Source organism: Somniosus microcephalus, chromosome 13 (genome assembly GCF_052327205.1).
Source record: "Somniosus microcephalus isolate GS21.2 chromosome 13, FLI_Smic_1.0, whole genome shotgun sequence".
Taxonomy (NCBI): domain Eukaryota; kingdom Metazoa; phylum Chordata; class Chondrichthyes; order Squaliformes; family Somniosidae; genus Somniosus; species Somniosus microcephalus.
In genome coordinates, this window is record NC_140999.1 from 7216115 (window position 1) to 7236743 (window position 20629).

The 20629-nt window shown below is 48.6% G+C and overlaps 1 protein-coding gene across 3 annotated transcripts in view; it reads right to left on the reverse strand.

The window, feature by feature from the left end:
* The window catches only part of mef2b (myocyte enhancer factor 2b), a 129586-nt gene extending 111087 nt beyond the window's left edge, over positions 1-18499 (reverse strand). Inside the window, exon 1 of one of the 3 annotated variants that reach the window (XM_086004427.1) lies at positions 18164-18499. The gene's annotated coding sequence lies outside the window, so the exon portion shown is untranslated. Of the gene's footprint in view, positions 1-6889; positions 7435-17840 lie in introns of those variants that run through there. The other 2 variants (XM_086004426.1, XM_086004428.1) reach the window with 2 other exon arrangements.
* Positions 18500-20629: the final 2130 nt, after the last annotated feature.

Genomic DNA, 20629 nt, shown 5'->3' on the forward strand with positions numbered 1-20629 from the left:
CCCCTCCTCCACCCCTTCCCCCCCCCTCCTCCACCCCTTCCCCCCCCCTCCTCCACCCCTTCCCCCCCCTCCTCCACCCCTTCCCCCCCCCTCCTCCACCCCTTCCCCCCCTCCTCCACCCCTTCCCCCCCTCCTCCACCCCTTCCCCCCTCCTCCACCCCTTCCCCCCCTCCTCCACCCCTTCCCCCCCTCCTCCACCCCTTCCCCCCCCTCCTCCACCCCTTCCCCCCCTCCTCCACCCCTTCCCCCCCTCCTCCACCCCTTCCCCCCCCCTCCTCCACCCCTTCCCCCCCTCCTCCACCCCTTCCCCCCCTCCTCCACCCCTTCCCCCCCTCCTCCACCTCCCCCCCTCCTCCACCCCACCACCCCTTACCCCTCCTCCACCCACCACCCTTACCCCTCCTCACCCCTTCCCCCCCTCCTCCACCCCAGATACCCTTGTGCCAAGAGAACTGGGCTATTTATAAAAGGGGTTAATAGCAACCAACACTTGGACTGACAGCACTGAGCAATGGGCATCTCTTTCCGTTTCACACTGGCAAAGCTCCAAGGAATGAGCCACGTCATAAAACAGCTCAAATTTCAGGCATTTGGAGACGAGGTACTCACGGCCTCCTTTCCTGACCCCCCTCCCCTCCCCCCTCCTGCCCGCGTACTGGCACAGACCTATATTTAGCTTGGAACTAAATGCGTTCTGGACAACTCGGCTCTAAATATAGTTTCAACGGCATTCTTGCAATTTAGCGTAATGTGCAGTACCTGCTCCTCAAGCAAGCTCAGGCTGGAGAATGGGTTAACTCTCATCAAACAGCAGGAGGTTCCACCCACACTGAAGCCAGAGAGACAAGGAGACAGACGGAGAGACACAGAGACACATACAGACAGTGACAGAGAGACGCAGATGGAGACAGAGACACAGACAGTGAGAGAGAGATGCAGACAGAGACAGAGACGCAGACAGACAGTGACAGAGAGACGCAGACAGTGACAGAGACACAGACAGTGAGAGAGAGAGAGATGCAGACAGACACAGAGAAATTGGACTTCCTCCCGTAATGATAAGTTTTGAGGAGCATCTTAAAGGAGAGAGGGGTAGAGAGGTTTAGGGAGGGAATTCTAGAGCTTAGGGCCAATGGCACAGCCACCAATGGTGGGGGCGATGGATATGGGGAATGTGGACAAGAGGCCGGAGTTGGAGGAACGCAGAGTTCTTGGAAGAATGTGGGGCCGGAGGAGGAGAGCGCCCGTGGCGGTCTCAGTCCTAGAGACAAAAAGTGAGAGCTGGGAATACGAGGACAAGCAAGAGGAGACATTGGCGCCAATTGGCCGTCTCCAGCCCATGGGACAGACGTCACTCACTGCATTTAGTCATTGGCACGAGTGGCTTCTTCAGATTAACCGAGACTCATACAGCCAGGGTCCGCTCAACTTGTCGAGCACAGAAAAATATAATCCCCCCTTCCTCCCCATACAAGCAAAGGCATCACTGGACAATGTGCAGCAATTAAGCGGACTGAGTGGAAACAAAACTTGTGACAAACAGGAAACAGGATAGGTCCATGCTCTATTAATAGCATTGCAACAGGAAGTTCGAATGACCCCTGAGGGTCAAAGGTTAAAGAGCTGGTCTTTGAGGGTCAAAGGATGAAGCACAACAAACACCTGGTTTAACTAGTGACACAAAGACAGGGAAAATCTGTCCCCAATTCTTTCCCTCCCTCTCCCCACCCCCACCCCCCTCCACTACAAGTCTCGATAGTTTAACTCATGCGTAAAATCCAAATACACTTGCCGCAAAAAAAAACCAGACAGACGGGGGTTTTGCTCATTGACTGGAACTCAACGGCAGTGATAACGGCAAGAGCAGAGACAGGCTCCGAGGGGCCTCCCATCAGCCCACCCCCCTCCCCCACCCCACCCCGCCACCCCCTTTTCATGGCCGTCGGCAAAATGTGCCCACTCACCATTTGATCATGAAGGCAGAAAGAATTTGCATTTCTATAGCGCCTTTCACGACCACTGGACGTCCCAAAGCGCTTTACAGTCAATCGAGTACTTTTGAAGTGTCGTCACTGTTATAATGTGGGAAACGCGGCAGCCAATTTGCGCACAGCAAGCTCCCACAAACAGCAATACAATAAATGACCAGATCATCTGTTCTTTTAGTGATGTTGGTTGAGGGATAAATATTGGCACCAGGACACCGGGGAGAACACCCCCTGCTCTTCCCAGTGCCATGGGATCTTTTACATCCACCTGAGTGGGCAGACGGAGCCTCGGTTTAACATTCCAAGCAAAAGGCGACCCCTCCGACAGTGCGGCGCTCCCTCAGTACTGGCACTGGGAGTGTCAGCCTGGGGTTATGGGCTCAAGTCTCTGGAGTGGTATTTGAACCCACAACCTTCCGACTCAGGGAGGTGAGGCACTGAGCCATGGCCGACACTGTTGAGGGGAACATGAGGATTCCTCGGATTATACCGTAACTGGAAAAGATTGCACAAGGAGAGTTAGCGCCGTTCTGTGGCGGGAAATTTCATCACATGTCCTGCCTCACTCGAAGTCCAAGACATCGGTTACACTTTGACGGGAACAAGGCAGCTCAAAATTCCCCCTTCCCCAAGTATTTAAGCACATTTCAATCAATATATGACTCCGTTATTATGTTTATGTTAATGTGTTACAAGCCATATGAATGTTGAATGTTTAAATGTCTTAATCTAAATGTACACTCTCGGGAGCCGCAAGCCTACATTTCGTTGTACTGCACTTGTGCACTAACAATGACAATAAAGTTGATTATTATTATTCAGATAATAAAAGTTGTTTGCAAAATGATATCCCAGCATTCTGGAAACACTCACTATTGTGCTAACGGGAATAAAAATCGGGAGCGATGTAGAACCTTCGCCCGTTTTACACTATCACACAGATCTACCCCGTTGACTCTTAACTGCCCTCTGAAGGGGCCTAGCAAGCCACTAGTTTTATCTAGGCCAACTAGGAGTGGGCAACAAATTCCGGCCTTGCCAACCATGCCCAAATCCCGAGAAGTAATCATTATTTTTTTTGACGTTACGTACAGTGTCAGAGTGCCATAAAGCACCTATTGGCTGCTGCACATGACATATGGCCGCACAATACCACATACTTTCACCCGCTGCACAGACGCAATCTTTATTTTTTTTTACAGCACAAGGGTAGCCTTTACCAGCCATGGTGGATGCCTTAAAATGGTGAGAAAAAAAATCAAAGACTCACAGTTATGTAACGTCTTATCACATCTCAGAAACATCTCAAAAGGACAATCAATGACTTTGAAGTGCAATAATTACCATGGAGACAGCCAATGTTGCGCACAGCAAGATCCCACGAACAGCAATACGAATGAATGGCCAGTTAATCTGTTTTTAGTGGCATTGGCTGGAATCATAGAATGATACGATGCAGAAGGAGGCCATTCGGCCCATCGTGCCCGTGCCGGCTCTTTGAAAGAGCCCTCCAATTAGTCCCACTCCCCCCCTGCTCTTTCCCCACAGCCCTGCAAATTTTTTCCCTACAAGTATTTCTCCAATTCCCCTTTTGAAAGTTACTATTGAATCTGCTTCCACCGCCCTTTCAGGCAGCGCATTCCAGACCACAACAACTCGCTGCATAAAAACATTCTCCTCATCTCCCCTCTGGCTCTTTTGCCGATTATCTTCACTCTGTGTCCTCTGGTCACCGACCCTCCTGCCACTGGAAACAGTTTTTCCTTATTTACTCCAGCAAAACCATTCATGATGGTTGAGGGAGCAATGTTGGCAAAGGCAGAGGCAAACCAGTCATATGGGAAAGCGGGTGCCCCCCCCCCCCCGTGAATGGTTCGACAGTGCTGAATTATCGGGGGCCCCCCCCCCTTTTCGCCTTGAGAATCCCTCTTGGGGGAGCCAGACTGCCCGAGTCCAGGACACAGGGAGAAGTCGCCTGCTCTCCTTCGAATAGTGCCACGAGATCTTTAACATCCACCTGAATCAACTCTAAAGACAGAAAGACTTGCATTTCTCCAGCGCCTTTCACGTCCTCGGGACGTCCCGAAACACTTTACAGCCAATGAAGTACTTTTTGAAGTGGACTCACTGTTGTAATGTAGGCAGCCAATTTGCGCACAGCAAGCTCCCACAAAAACAGCAATCAAATAAATGATCAGATCGTTTTGGGTATAGGACACCGGGGATAACTCTCCTGCTATGAAATAGTGCCACAGGAGCTTTTCCGTCCACGGGGCCTCGGTTTAACGTCTCATCCGAAAGACGACACCTCCGACAGTGCAGCACCTCCCTCAGCACTGCACTGGGAGTGTCGGCCTAGGTTCCAGCCTTTACATCGAGAGGGATCAACTGAGCCAAACCAGCGCACTGACTGATCGTAAAGGGTTGCAACTACAGAAAAGGAAAATATAACTCACACTTAGTGACATTATCCAACCACTCATCTGCATTACTGCCCACTATCTATTATCCTGTATATGCCGGAAATTGACTCTGCTGGTTGTTATTCCTTCTTAGTTGGACTGGCAAGATTTTGTTTTAGAAGTAAGGGGCCCTATTCAACAATTGGCTGGTGGAGGCAGATTCAATGGTAGCTTTCAAAAGGGAATTGGATAAATACTTGAAGGGGAGGAAATTACAGGGCTAGGGGGAAAGAGCCGGGGAGTGGGACTGACTGGATCGCTCTTCGAAAGGGCCGGTGCAGACTGGATGGGCCGAATGGCCTCCTTCAGTGCTGTCCTATTGCGCTATTCACATGTTTGATATGCCTGCCTTGCCTCTTTTCTAGCCTCCTTCCTTTATAAAAGCTTGAACATGGGTTTGATCCCAGCCTTTCCCCCCCTAGGACTGGTGTTCAAAATCCTGCCCTGACTGGTGGGGCGGAGGTTTCCTCCGATGGCTAGAAGGGTCCTGCATGAAACGAGCTTGGCCCGTCTCAACCCAGCTCCAAGTCAGAGCGGATCACGACCTAAAACTGCAGCTTATTCACTGACTCGTTCTGCAGATGTGGCCGTCGCTGCAAAGGCCGGCATTTACGGTCCGCTCCTATTTGCCCCTTGAGAAGGTGCTGGTGGGCCTTCTTGCGGGTCATGGTTTGATACAACTGAGGGACTCGCTAGGCCATTTCAGAGGGCAGTTAAGAGTCAACCACATTGCTGTGGGTCTAGAGTCACATATAGGAAGGATGCGATTGCATTGGCGAGGATGCAGAGGAGATTCACCAGGATGTTACCTGGGCTGGAGCGTTTCAGCTATGAAGAGAGACTGGACAGGCTGGGGTTGTTTTCCTTAGAGCAGAGAAGGCTGAGGGGGGACCTGATTGAGGTATACAAAATTATGAGGGGCCTAGATAGGGTAGATAGAAAGGAACTTTTCCCCTTAGTAGAGGGGTCAATAACCAGGGGGCATAGTTTCAGGGTAAGGGGCAGGAGGTTTAGAGGGGATTTGAGGAAAAGCTTTTTCACCCAGAGTGTGGTTGGAATCTGGAACTCACTGCCTGAAAGGGTGGTAGAGGCAGGAACCCTCACAACATTCAAGAAGCATTTAGATGGGCACTTGAAACGCCATAGCATACAAGGCTACGGACCAAGTGCTGGAAAATGGGATTAGAATAGACAGGGCTTGATGGCCGGCGCGGACACGATGGGCCGAAGGGCCTCTTTCTGTGCTGTATAACTCTGGTGACTCTATGACTATGAGGAACTGACAGGGTTACAGACAAAAAGCGGGGGTGTGGGACTAAAGCACGACTGCTCTTTCAAAGAGCCAGAACAGGCACGATGATTGCATGAATTCTAGGAGTGTTTGAGATGTTGAAATTGGTCTCGGTGAAAGAAGGGGAGAAACCAACCAGGCTTGCTGGTTCCTGATCACTCTCCAGTTACGTGTGTGTAAGTGTGTGTGTAAGTGTGTGTGTAAGTGTGTGTGTAAGTGTGTGTGTGTGTAAGTGTGTGTGTAAGTGTGTGTGTAAGTGTGTGTGTAAGTGTGTGTGTAAGTGTGAGAGAGAGTGTGAGAGAGAGTGTGAGAGAGAGTGTGAGAGTGTGAGAGTGTGAGAGAGTGTGTGAGTGTGAGAGTGTGTGCATGTGAGTGAGTGTGTGCGAGAGTGTGAGTGAGTGTGTGTGAGTGAGTGCGTGAGTGTGTGTGTATACACATGTCTCGTGAGGACAGGATCAGACCTGGTTGCAATGCCCCACATGGTTGAACAGCCTGTCGATGTTTACTGTCTGGACTTATGATAATTGGCAAAAGAACCAGTATCAGGAGAATTGTGTTTTGTTTTTTAAACGAAGCGAGTTGTTGTGATCTGGAACGCGCTGCCTGAAAGGGCGGTGGAAGCAGATTCAATAGTAACTTTCAAAAGGGAATTGGATAAATACTTGAAAAGGGAAAAAAAAAATACAAGGCTACAGGGAAAGGGCAGGGGGGAGTGGGACTAATTGGAGAGCTCCTCCAAGGAGCCGGCACAGGCATGATGGGCCGAATGGCCTCCTTCTGTGCTGTAAGATTCTAAGACACGTATTTAGAACAGTCACTTTGGTGAAGTAACGTAGGAACTTTCTCTCAGCCAGAGTTACTACCACCAGTGGGAGGGAGGAGGGGGCGGGGGGGGCGCGGGCGGACAGAGAACAAAAGGGGGCAACAGAAGACAGAAGCCAAGAGAAGAGTGCCTCCCCCAATCCCCAAACTCAACGACAAATGTTTAAAAATAGCAATGACAATTCTTGGAATTGCCGGAATTTATTCCAACTCTAATCATGTCTGTCTATCTGTCTGCTATTACAGAGGCTCTGCAGTGAGATGCAGTAGCATGTATATTTATACGCACACACACAGCACACTTAATTGTATTTAAAAATACAAACCTTGTAATTTTCATGTTCTGATGTCAGACTGTGCACCAGCAGAACCTGTAATTTGCGGCCTCCGGTGTCAGTCAGGCCGAGCTTTATTTAGAAAGCACAGTTGCTTTCTGCTCTCCCCCCTTCAAGCTCAGCCGAGTTCGAGAATCTCGTTCCGACACGGCTGCCCTCCGTCTCGTGGTACAAATGAGAGGGACACGTTACACGAGAGATAAAAGTACAGCACAGAAACGGGCCATTCGGCCCAGCTGCTCCGTGCCGGCGTTTCTGCTCCACACCAGCCTCCTCCAGCCCCTACTTCATCTCGCTCCCATTCCTTTCTCCCTCGTGTGTTCATCCAGCTTCCCCTTAAATACATCTCTGCTATTCACCTCAACCACTCCCTGTGGTAGCGAGTTCCACATCCTCGCCACTCTCTGGGCAAAGAGGTTTCTCCCGAATTCCCTGTCGGGTTTACGAGTGACTATCTTATATTTATGACCTCTAGTTCCACAAGTGGAAACATCGTTCTCATATATCTACCCTTTCAAACCTCTTCATCATCTTAAAGACCTCAATCAGGTCACATCTCAGCCTTCAGTGCAGTGGTTATGATGCTGGCTCAGTAATTCAGAGACTGAACTAATAATCCCGACAAAATGAGTGCAAATCCCACCAGGTCATTTTGATTTCAATTTTTAAACAAAAAATCTAAACGTAATAAGCTGGTATCAGTAAAAATGACTATAAAGCTGTCAGATTGATGTGAAGAGCCCAACCGGTTCACTGATGTCCCTTTAGCGAAGGAAACCTGCTGTCTTTACCTGGCCTGGGCCTATAGGTGACTCCAGACCCACACCAACGTGGTCGACTCTTAACCCACCCTCCGAAGTGGCCCAGCCAGTCATGCTGCCAAGGCAACTAGGGATGGACAGTAAATACTGGCCTTGCCGGTGATGCCCACAACCCGAGAATCTTCACATTTTTTTTTTCCAAGTTGTTCAGGGGGCCAATCATGACAGCAGCACCCTTGCGGTTCCGTGGGTGTTTCTGGCCTTGCAATTTGCACCCGGGCCTGCAAGGCTCGGACACAAAGCATCTCAGGAGCACAAACACACCTGTTTGTAACACAGCGACCAGTGTTTTATATTTACTGAGGGGGAAGAAGCCTCCCTTTTGCCCCAGTGATGTTCAGAGAATAGGTTCCACTACCACCACCCCTCACCACCTATCACCCCCCCCCCCCGCAAACTATCGAAATACGTTAGGATATTTCACAGCTACCTTTGGAGATTTTGTTTAAATTCACCGAAATATTTTCTAATACAGAGTGTTAGGCAGTTCAGAGCTTGGAGGAAACCACAGATCCCTTTTAAATGCACACAGGCCGACAACAAAAAACACCTCCAAGCTGACTCATTGTGCAAATTCTTGTCAAAACACAATGAAATCGTGTCTCTTGCTGATTCCCGACTGTATCGAAAGCCACTCACGACCCCACAGGCACCAACGTCTCAATTCAATGGTCAGGTGGGGGTGCCAGGGGCTTCCAAACATGGAGGGAGGGGGAGAGTTCAAAGGCCAAGTCTCCCTCAGCCAGTCTTGATCACCTAGCATCGAGCTCAGTGCTGGCTCCAGCAGTGGGTGTGCTGGGGTTAGCATGACCATTCTTTCATCTCTGCGGCCCGGATTTGTTTCGAGCTCAGAGTGATTGCATGAATACGTCTGCTAGCTGCAAGGATCCTTTGTCAAATGGGTTTATGCAGTTGCAATCTAGTTCCCGATTGGGCAGAACCCATTAGCAGAAAGCTGCCCTTATACCACAAAATGCAGGTGTGTGAACTGATGCTGTAGAGCGTTGGAGGTTAGAATTGAGCCACAGACATACTCGTGCTCTACCTGCCCCGGGAGTGTTTGATGGGACAGTGTAGAGGGAGCTTTACTCTGCATCTAACCCGTGCTGTACCTGCCCTGGGAGTGTTTGATGGGAGAGTGTAGAGGGAGCTTTACTCTGTATCTAACCCGTGCTGTACCTGCCCTGGGAGTGTTTGATGGGACAGTGTAGAGGGAGCTTTACTCTGTATCTAACCCGTGCTGTACCTGCCCTGGGAGTGTTTGATGGGGCAGTGTAGAGGGAGCTTTACTCTGTATCTAACCCGTGCTGTACCTGCCCTGGGAGTGTTTGATGGGGCAGTGTAGAGGGAGCTTTACTCTGTATCTAACCCGTGCTGTACCTGCCCCGGGAGTGTTTGATTTTTCACTTGGTGCCAGAAATGGGAAAGTGTTCCTTTTCCCAACACTTCCCTCATCTTAATGAGAACATTATTTTTTTTAAGTTCTTAAATAAGTTCCACATTTTGGCAGCATGTAGTTCAATATCTTTCCAGCTCAGAGCCCAGCATTCCTCATTAGCTCATGCTTAGGTCAGTGCCACTGGCAGTTCGAAATTCCCTTCGACTTTGACAGAACTTCCTGTCTGTTTCTGTTGTATGGAATAAGAATTCTCAGGAAAACCTAGGCCTCGCTTGTCCAGAAAGAAAGACTTGCATTTCTATAGCACCTTACACGACCATCCCAAAGCGCTTTACAGCCAATGAAGTACTTTTTGAAGTGCAGTCACTGTTGTAATGTAGGAAACGCGGCAGCCAATTTGTGAACAGCAAGCTCCCGCAAACAGCAATGTGATAATGGCCGGATCATCTGATTTTAGTGATGTTGGTTGAGGGATAAATATTGGGCCCAGGACACCGGGGAGAACTCCCCCTGCTCTTCTTCAATATAGTGCCATGGGATTTTTTACGTCCACCTGAGAGGGCAGACAGGGCCTCGGTTTAACTTCTCATCCAAAAAACTGCACCTCCGACAGTGTGCCACTCCCTCGGTACTGCACTGAAGCGTCAGCCTGAATTTGCTGGAGTGGGACTTGAACCCACAACTGTCTGACTCAGAGGCAAGAGTGCCACCCACAGAGCCACAGCGGTCACGCCAGGGTTTCTGAATGGAGAAGGTACCCAATACAGACAAACTAGAGTTACAGCACAGAAACAGGTCATTGGCACCAAAAGGTCAGTGCTCCACACAAGCCTCCTCCCACCCCTCTTCATCTAACTCTCTATGAACTGATGGAAAGAGAGGTCACTTCTTATCAAAAGCTCAGCTTGTCAAGTTTGGAACTGATAGTGAAGATTTATTTCCCAAGGAAGAATCATTGAATGACACAGCACAAAAGGAGGCCATTCAGCCCATCGTGCCTGTGCCGGCTCTTTGAAAGAGCGATCCAATTAGTCCCACTCCCCCACTCTTTCCCACAGCCCTGCAAATTTTCCCCTTCAAGTATTTCTCCAATTCCCTTTTGAAAGTTACTGTTGAATCTGCTTCCACCGCCCTTTCAGGCAGCGCGTTCCAGATCACAACAACTCGTCTCCTCCCCGGTTTTCTCCGAATGACACCTGCGGCCATTAACTCTCGCTGGAGTAACAGCTCCTCTTCCGAGCGGCCATTCATAATTAGTGAGATCGGTTGGTGAGTGTCAGCGGGTTACTGCGTCCCAGAGAGTGGACATCACAGCTAGGGCCTGCGCCCTTCCTCACTGATCACCGCCCTTACCCAATTTCCACACACGCGCTCTTTCCATTAGGAGCAGCAATAAGGAGCGTGGACCCTGGCTGACCTTTGACCCTCTCCCCTGCTCAGGGAGAAATCTGGAATTTTCTCCCCCCTTCCCAAGAAAAAGGCTGTGGATGCTAGGGGTCAATTGGAGCTTTCAAGACTGAGATCGATATCTTGAGTATTGTGTGCAGTTTTGGTCGCCTTATCTGAGGAAGGACGTTCTTGCCATGGAGGGAGTTCAGCGAAGATTCACCAGGCCGATACCTGGGATGGCAGGAATGACGTATGAGGAGAGATTGTGTCAATCGGGCTTGTACTCGCTGGAGCTTAGAAGAATGAGAGGGGATCTCATTGAAACTTATAAAATTCTGACAGGACTAGACAGACTAGATGCAGGAAGGATGTTCCCGATGGCGGGGAGTCCAGAACCAGGGGTCACAGTCTAAGGATAAGGGGTAAGCCATTTAAGACGGAGATGAAGAGGAATTTCTTCACCCAGAGAGTGGTGAACCTGTGGAATTCTCTACCACAGAAGGCAGTAGAGGCCAATTCATTAAATATATTCAAGAAGGAGTTGGATATATTTCTTAAGGCTAAAGGGATCAAGGGGTATGGGGAGAAAGCAGGGACAGGGTACTGAGTTTGGATGATCAGCCATGATCGCATTGAATGGCGGAGCAGGCTCGAGGGGCCAAATGGCCGACTCCTGCTCCTATCTTCTATGTTTCTATTTTTGTTGGGTAAGAGTATCGAGGGAAACGGAGCCATGGTGGGTAAATGAAGTTGAGGTACAGATCAGTCATGATCTGGTTGAATGGCGGAACTGATTCGAGGAGCTGAATGGCCTCCTCCTATTTCTCTATTGTCAGGGATAATGGCAGTGTGCCAGTTACCGCCGGAGATGAAGAAAAGAACTTGCATTTATATAGCGCCTTTCACAACCTCAGGACATCCCAAAGCGCTTTATAGTCAATGAAATACTTTTTGAAGTGCAGACACTGTTGTAATGTAGGAAACGCGGCAGCCAATTTGCACACAGCAAGCTCCCACAAACAGCAATGTGATAATGACCGGATAAAACATTTTTTTAGTGATGTTGATTGAGGGATAAATATTGGCCCCAGGACACCGGGGGTAACTCCCCCTGCTCTTCTTTGAAATGGTGGCCGTGGGATCTTTTACGTCCACTTGAGAGGGGGCAGACGGGGCCTCGGTTTAATGTCCCATCGGACTGCCTCAGCACAGCACAGGTATGGTATGTATGGTTTGATACCACACCGGATGGTGCCTTATCACTAGGCCAGAAACGACCACAGCTTATCTGCACCTTATTTGGGCACGAACGGGGCACCTTGTCTCTTGATGTGTCACAATCAACTTCCTGATCTATTCTTGAAGCAATATTCTCACAGGATTCAGTAGCAATTTTACCGGCTCGCCATCGCCTTCACCGACTGAGATGTTTCAACTTGAAATGCCTTTGATACAGGTGTTGTCATCTCAAACAGCTGAACAGCGCAGCATTAGCTGAGCAGCCGGTTTTATTGCAAGTCTCTGTCATTTTGGGAGATTCCTTTTCAAATATCAACATCTCGCATGATGGGATTAAGAAAGAAAAGAGAGATCCTACATTTAAAAAAAAACCCTCATCATGTTCTAAAGGACATCCCAAAGCACTCCGTAAGGATGACCCCGAGCTTCCAATCGCCTGTCACTTTAATTCACCGCCCCATTCCCACTCAGACCTCACCGTCCGCGGCCTCTTGCATTGTTCCACGGAAGCTCAGCGTAAGCTCGAGGAACAGCACCTCATCTTCCGATTAGGCACTTTACAGCCTTCCGGACTCAATATCGAGTTCAACAATTTCAAATCATAACCTCGGCCCCTATTACATTTTTACTTATTTTTTATCCACACTTTTGTTTTGGCCCTTTCCCCCCCCCCCTTTTTTTCCTCTCCCACATGGCAGCTGTCTCCCATTCTGCCAGCGCATTTCACACCTAATCTAGAGCCGTCTTTTGTCTCCACTAGTCCTATCACCACCTCGTCTCGTTTTGAATACCTCTTAATGTCTCTTCACTTCTCTTTTGTTTTCTCCCAGCCTGGCCTTTCAATCTATTTCATTTCCTGTGCTTTTTCAGTCCTGACGAAGGATTTCGACCTGAGGCATTGACTCTAATTTCTCTCCACGAATGTTGCCTGGCCTGCTGAGTTTCTCCTGCATTTTCTGTTGTTATTTCCCAAAGCATTTCACAGCCAATAAAAAAAAAAGGCTTGCATTCCTATAGCGCCTTTCACGACCTCAGGACATCCCAAAGCGCTTCACAGCCAATGTGGTCACTGTTGAAATGTGGGGAAATACGGCAACCAATTTGCATTTTGTTTCTCTATGTTGGTTCTGCATTCGTCCTCACCCAACCCTGCTCCAAAAGTGTCTGCGGATTTCTGGCTCCTGGCTGCATTTACTGAGCCCAGGATCATCGCAGCTCAGACTCTTACAGCACAGAAGAAGACCATTCGGCCCGTGGTGCCAGTGCTGGCTCTTGGGTCGAGCTCTCCAAATAGTCCCACTCACCCGCTCTTTCCCCCACAGCCCTGCAATTACTTTTCCTTTTTAAGTATTTATCCAATTCACCTTTTGAAAGTTACGATTGAATTGGTTTCCACCACCCTTTCAGATTATCATAACTCACGGCGTAAAAAAAAAATTCTCCTCATCTCCCTTCTGGTTCTTTTGCCTTTCATCGTCAATCTGTGTCCTCTGGTTACTGACCCTCCTGCCACTGGAAACAGTTTCTCCTTATTTACTCTATTAAAACCCCTCATCATTTTGAACACCTCTATTAAATCTCCTCTAAACCTTCTCTGCTCTAAGAAGAAAAACCCCAGCCTCTCCACGTAACTGAAGTCCCTCATCCCCGGTACCATGCTGCATTCTCTCGAAGGCCTTGACATCTTTCCTAAAGTGCGGTGCCCAGAATTGCACACAATACTCCAGCTGAGGCCCAACCAGTGATTTAGAAAGGTTCAGTATAACTGCCTTGCTTTTGTACTCTTATGCCTCTACTAATAAAGTCCAGGATACCCTGGAATTGGCATCACCACCCACCCCAGTCTCCGCTGTAGTGAAGTAGGTGAGCAGGTAGTGCCCACTTTACACCTTCAACTCCCCCCCACAAATAACACGGCCACGATTGAAGAGTGGCACGCAGTGAAGTGCGTTTGCGAGCTCGCGCCACGCCACCAGATTCCACAGTGCGCAATGAGCACCAGCTCTTGGCACTACCATGACACCCGCTTGTTAACCTGCACGTGAAGCCCACTTATGAAAACATTGCGCTGGCACAAGCGAACCTTGGCGGGAAAGTGCAAGATTATAACAGGTCGCTAGTCTATTTTTTTTTTTCATTCGTTTTTATGGGATGTGGGCATTGCTGGCAAGGCCAGCATTTATTGCCCATCCCTAGTTGCCCTTGAGAAGGTGGTGGTGAGCCGCCTTCTTGAACTGCTGCAGTCCCGTGTGGTGAAGGTGCTCCCACAGCGCTGTTAGGGAGGGAGTTCCAGGATTTTGACCCAGTGACGATGAAGGAACGGCCGATATATTTCTAAGTCAGGATGGTGTGTGACTTGGAGGGGAACTTGGAGGTGGTGGTGCTCCCATGCGCCTGCTGCCCTTGTCCTTCTAGGTGGAAGAGGTCGCGGGTTTGGGAGGTGCTGCCGAAGAAGCCTTAGCGAGTTGCTGCAGTGCATCTTGTAGCTGGTACACACTGCAGCCACGGTGCGCCAGTCATGGAGGGAGTGAATGTTTAAGGTGGTGGATGGGGGGCTAATTAAATGGGCTGCTTTGTCCTGGATGGTGTCGAGCTTCTTGAGTGTTGTTGGAGCTGTACTCATCCAGGCAAGTGGAGAGTATTCCATCACACTCCTTACTTGTGCCTTGTAGATGGTGGAAAGGCTTTGGGGAGTCAGGAGGAGAGACGCTCGCTGCAGAATACCCAACCTCTGACCTGCTCTTGTTGCCACAGTATTTATGTGGCTGGTCCAGTTAAATTTTTGGTCAATGGTGACCCCCCAGGATGTTGATAGTGGGGGATTCGGCGACGGTAATGCCATTGAATGGCAAGGGGAGGTGGTTAGACTCTCGCTTGTTGGAGATAATCATTGCCTTTAATGATACAAACAGGAAAAGGCCGCAAGCACGCAGCAGGTCAAGGAGCAGCTGATTATAGCACAGATGCAGCCCTTCACCAGAAAGCTGTTCTACAGAAACATTTACTCTCCTCCTCTCTTTCAGATGCCGAGTGACCTGCTGTGGATTGCCACCATTTTTCTGGTTTTATTTCATATTTCCAGCGTTTGCGGGCCGCTTTGCCCCTTTTATCTCGCCTATCTTTTCAGATTGAGTGACAACTGTTGTTTTAGTAATTATATAAAGAAAAGAACTTGCATTTCTATAGTGCCTTTCCCGACCTCAGGACGTCCCAAAGTGCTTTACGGCCAATGAAGTACTTTTGAAGTGTAGTCGCTGTTGAAATGTAGGGAAACACGGCAGCCAATTTGCACAGAGCAAGATCCCACAAGCAGCAATGAGATAAATAACCAATCTGTTTTAGTGATGCTGGTTGAGGGATATATGTTAGCCAGGACACCGGCGGAGAACGCCCCCCTGCTCTTCTGCGAAATAGTGGCCGTGGGATCTTTTACGTCCACCTGAGAGGGCATCCGAAAGACGGCACCTCCGACAGTGCAGCGCTCCCTCAGCCCTGAACTAATGTGTCAGCCTGGATTATGTGCTCAATCTCTAGCGGGTCTCGAAGCCACGACCTTCTGACTCAGAGTGCTGCCCGCTCTGTCGAAGCTGGCACTGATTAGCATCAGAAACACCTTCTCGGGGAAGTCTCAAAGATTGCCACTTTGGTAGATCAAGCATTCTGATATTTTGATAATTTTCAGCCCCCACCCCAAAAGCTCTACCGTGTATTATTATTATTCAGGTTGCAACTAATAATTAGCTTAAAGAAATATCTATCGAGAACAGGATATATGCCAGGAAATTTCTCTGTGGATTGTCGTGATTGGCCGCTGTGGGTTTGGTGGCAACCTTGGATATAGGCGCAAACAGCAATTCCACCAATCTTCTACCAAAGTTACACCGGCTGATCGATAGAATGCCTGGAGGAAATTTGCGGGGATAATTTTTTTCAATTTCCCCCCCCCCCCTTCTCTTGTGAAGGTGCACACTCCTGCTTGGGGCACAGTGCCACGGGCTCCAGCCAGACTCTAATACCTCAGCTCAAGTGGCCGTTCTTCATAAGGTGAGCATAGGAAGTCAGTGACGACGGGTTATTCAGCCGTGTGGGGCTGCACTCAGTCAGTAATTCCTCACTTTCAAAACAGGAGTCACTGGCAGTGATCAGGAGCAAGGACCCTGCTGAATGCCCACCTCCATGATCCAAGGAAATAGAAACTCATTGCAGCCATGTGTTCAGTTCAGGGAGCTGGTTACAATGAACTCAGCACAGCCTGGGATGCCCTGCATAGTTCAATACCACAAGACAAAGTGCATTTACACATTGAGCTATCAACACAGGCTTAACTAAAAAAGGCAGGCCAAACAGTTACTCAGGAAACGTAGAAGAACACAACATATTCAGGCAATGTCATTGTCAAAAAACAGAAGAGTCCATCCAAAACTCGGCTGCCCCGTGTCCTAACTCGCACCCAGTCCCGTTCACCCATCACCCCCTGTGCTCACTGCCCCGTGTCCTAACTCGCACCCAGTCCCGTTCACCCATCACCCCCTGTGCTCACTGCCCCGTGTCCTAACTCGCACCCAGTCCCGTTCACCCATCACCCCCTGTGCTCACTGCCCCGTGTCCTAACTCGCACCCAGTCCCGTTCACCCATCACCCCCTGTGCTCACTGCCCCGTGTCCTAACTCGCACCAAGTCCCGTTCACCCATCACCCCCTGTGCTCACTGCCCCGTGTCCTAACTCGCACCAAGTCCCATTCACCCATCGCCCCCTGTGCTCGCTGACCTACATTGGCTCCTCGTCCGGCAACGCCTCGATTTTAAAATTCTCATCCTGGTTTTCAAATCCCTCCATGGCCTCGTTGCCCCTCCCTATCTCCGTAACCTCCTCCGGCCCTACAACCCTCCGAGATCTCTGCGCTCCTCCAATTCTGGACTCCTGCGCATGCCCTGATTCCCATCGCTCCACCATTGGTGGCCGTGCCTTCAGCTGCCTGGGCCCCAAGCTCTGGAATTCCCTCCCTAAACCTCTCCGCCTCTCTACACCTCTCCTCCTTTAAGACGCTCCTTAAAACCGTCACCTGTCCTAACACCTCCTTATGTAGCTTGGTGTCAAATTGTGTTTCATTAAACTCCCGTGACGTGCCTTGGGACGTTTTACCACGTTAAAAGGCGCTATATAAATGCAAGTTGTTGTTGAAATTAGACAAAATGCTATTTAATAATAGCACAAAATAACCATCAAATAATAATGAGATAAATACTGCCCTTAAAATACAGTATTTATAAATGTACTAAATGCATGCAGCGGTGCACACAGTCATATTTAACCCCTCATGCTTCATTGCCATAACCCTGTAGGGCTATGGGGAGAGAGCAAGGTAGTGGATTGTTATTTTGGATTGATCTGTCAAAGAGCCGCCACAGGCACGATGGGCCGAATGGCCTCCGTGAGTGCTGCAAACTTCAACGGTGCAAATTAACGCTTTCAATATCGGATCCGTTCGACTGATTCTCGTTTTAAAATATCACCTGCAGGTCTTTTAAAAAAATAAAGCGCATTTTTAAATGGGTTTTGCAATCTGTCTCACCCTTTTAAAGAACTTGCATTTAATGGTGCTCATCACATCGCTCCGAAGTATCTCCAAGCACTTCATATACAATCTATTACCGGAGCACTGTGACTAATATTACGTAGGAAAGCACATCAGCCATCGAGCACACAGCAGTGACCCATTAATCGGTTGTAAGTGGCTGAGGGGGAAATATTGGCCAGGGCACCGGGAGAACTCCCTGCTCTTATAATAATGCGATGGGATCTTTACTGTCCAGCTGAACTAAGGCCTTGCTTCAACATCTCACCTGAACGACAGCACCTCCAACAATTAAACGTCAGTCTACAGTCCTGAAGTGAAGCTTGAGCCCACAACTGCCCAGAGGCAAGAGTGAGCCAAACTGACAAGAACTCCCATCTTTCCATCGCTATATATAAATCTCCCATTTGTCCTTTAATATATCTTAATGACTTCTTACAATAATCAAATTGCATGTTTAACACACACGCACACACAGTACATAGATATATTTCTGTGGTTATAAAGACGCCACTAACCTGACACTGTGACACCGATGTTCCCCAAATCCACTCTTCTGGCGTTTTCTGATTAAAACTTCAGCACACACACACACAGAAAAAAAATCCAGTCCAGGGGATGATAAAAATTGGACACGTTTGTTGGAGCCGGATTAAAATAAAATATTTGGTGCCTTTCAAATGCACCGCCTCATCCTCCTTTAAGGGTTGTAGAGCGATCGCGGGGCAGCCTGAAAAGACTAAGTCAGTAACACATATATATATATAGAGAGAGAGGGAGTAGGAAGGGGAGAAGGAGGAGGGAGTCAAGAGGACACAATCCTCTCAATATAATACTGTACCGGAGATCCCAGGAGCTCTGACAGCCCCTGTCAGTTGCTGCAGTGCCAAGTCCCCGGCCTCATTACACTGTCCCCAGCCCTGCACTTCACCCGGTGCTTTTTGCTTTGAATTTATTCTAGATCTAGTGGAGAGAGGGGCTTCTTTCTCTCACTGTGTGCCTGTGTCGCTGGTCGGTGCCGCGGCCCCACGTGAGCCTCCAGCTGATGTGTTTGTTACAAAAAAGTTCCTTCAGTTTCACGGGCCTCCGCCCCGCTCCCATTGGCCCACCCAACGTTCCCTCATCAGCATGCCGCCTCCGATTGGCCGCTGCGCTTCCTGTATCAATTCCTCCTCTCCCGTCTGATTGGCCGCCCTTCGGACCCTCTCCTCCCATTGGTGGATGCGCCTGTCGCTCAATCCCGCCTGTCAATCATCTGGGGGGGAAAGGAAAAAAACTCGGTTCGCATTTATTTTAAATATATATATTTTTTATTTTTGTTTGCATTGGTATTTTTTTAAATTGTGATTGTATTTAGAATTATTTGGGTGGATTTTCCCCCCTCTCAGGCTCCCTGTTTGCACCAGCGGGACTGTGCGTTCGCATTTGTGGCGCATTTATAAATGGTTCTAATATTAAAAAGGGGGCAAATCCCAACACTGTCACTGACTCCAGCTTAGGGACCGTCTCCAAATAGGTTGATCCAGGAAAAAAAAGAGTAAAGACAGCTTTAATTGCCCATCTCCGTCCTCCACTTCTTAATGTATTTATTTCAAAGGGAGGGGGCGCAGGATTAAGAGCAACCCGCCCAATATTCACCCAACCTCCCACCCAAGTTTTATTTATTTTCCCAACCCAGCTTCATTCTGAAAGGTTGAACATCGAGGTCAACCATTTCAGACCACAACCTCTCTCCCTATTTTTCCACATGGCCAGCTGTTGATGATTCTGCCCATTGCCATTTACACCTCCTCTAGACCCATCATTTTGTTTTTTTAACTTGTCCCTTTTGCCTCACACCATCATACATTTTTGTCATTTAATCTCTCCTGCCTTCCATCCTATCACAGACCTCCCCTTTTGTTCTTTCCTCCCCTCCGCCCCTTTCCCTGCTCCTGCACTTGCTTAAAATCTGTTACATCTCTAACTTTTTCCAGTTCCGAGGAAAGGTCATCAGACCTGAAACGTTGAATCTGTTTCTCCACGAATGCTGCCTGACCTGCTGAGTATTTCCAGCATTTTCTGTTTTTATTTCATTCTGAAAGTGTGTGTTGTGAGTGGTTTCATTTGGAGATGCTCCCTTACTTCACTGTTAAACTCTCAACTCCATTTTAACTCCTGTTTTAGCACTTCTGAAAATAGAAGGTCTGTTTTTTTTAAATTATAAAACATGCACTTTATTCTGAGAAATATTGTGAATTAAAGAGTGAAGGTTGTGGTTTCAAACCTCTTGCCAGAGCTTGAGCTGATAGTCTGCAGTACTGAGGGATTGTTCTGAGTTATCAGAGATGCTGTACTTTGGCTGAGACATTAACCTGAGATACAAATGTCAGGTCTGGTGGATGCTAAAGATCCCCCTGACACTATTTAAAGAAGGGCAGCGATTTCTCCCAGTGCCATACCTCAACTCAACCAGTGTCAGCTGTGGTTCAGTGGGTAGCACACTTGCCTCTGAGTCAGAAGGTTGTGGGTTCAAAATCCCACTCCATGAGACTTGAGCACAAAAATCTAGACTGACACTCCCAGTGGAGCGCTGCATTGTCGGAGGTGCCATCATCTCGGATGAGACATTAAACCGCTCTCGGTTGGATGTAAAAGATCCCATGGCACTATTTCGAAGAAGAGCAGGGGGAGTTGTGCCCTGGGCCCAATATTTATCCCTCAATCAACATCACTAAAACGGATGATCTGGTCATTATCACATTGCTGTTTGTGGGAGCTTGCTGTGCGCAAACTGGCTGCCGCGTTTCCTACATTACAACAGTGACTACACTTCAAAATATTTAATTGGCTGTAAAGCGCTTTACGACATCCGGTGGTCATGAAAGGCGCTATAGAAATGCAAGTCTTTCTTTTTCTTCTACTTTCAACACCAAAAAAAGTACGCACAGTTTCAGAAACAATTCACTGAAAACTTTGCTTCAGTTCTGCCATATCTTCTGCAATATTAATATCTGACATTCTCCCCCTCCCCACTTCTGCATCATCACTGCGTTGAAGTCAAGACTCATTGTAGCATCTAATCTAAATCATAGGCTATGGGGGAGAGATCAGGGGATGTGCGACTAATGGGATAATTCAAAGACATGATGGGCCGAATGGCCTAACTCTGTGCTGTAAGTTTCTTTCCCAGGATCTCAAAACTGTGGGACTCCTCACTCCTTTCAACCTTCCCTACCTCATACAACCTCCAGGCTTTTAAATAGAAAAACTTCCATTTATAGCATGCCTTTCGCGATCTCAGGTCGTCTCAAAGCACTTTACAGTC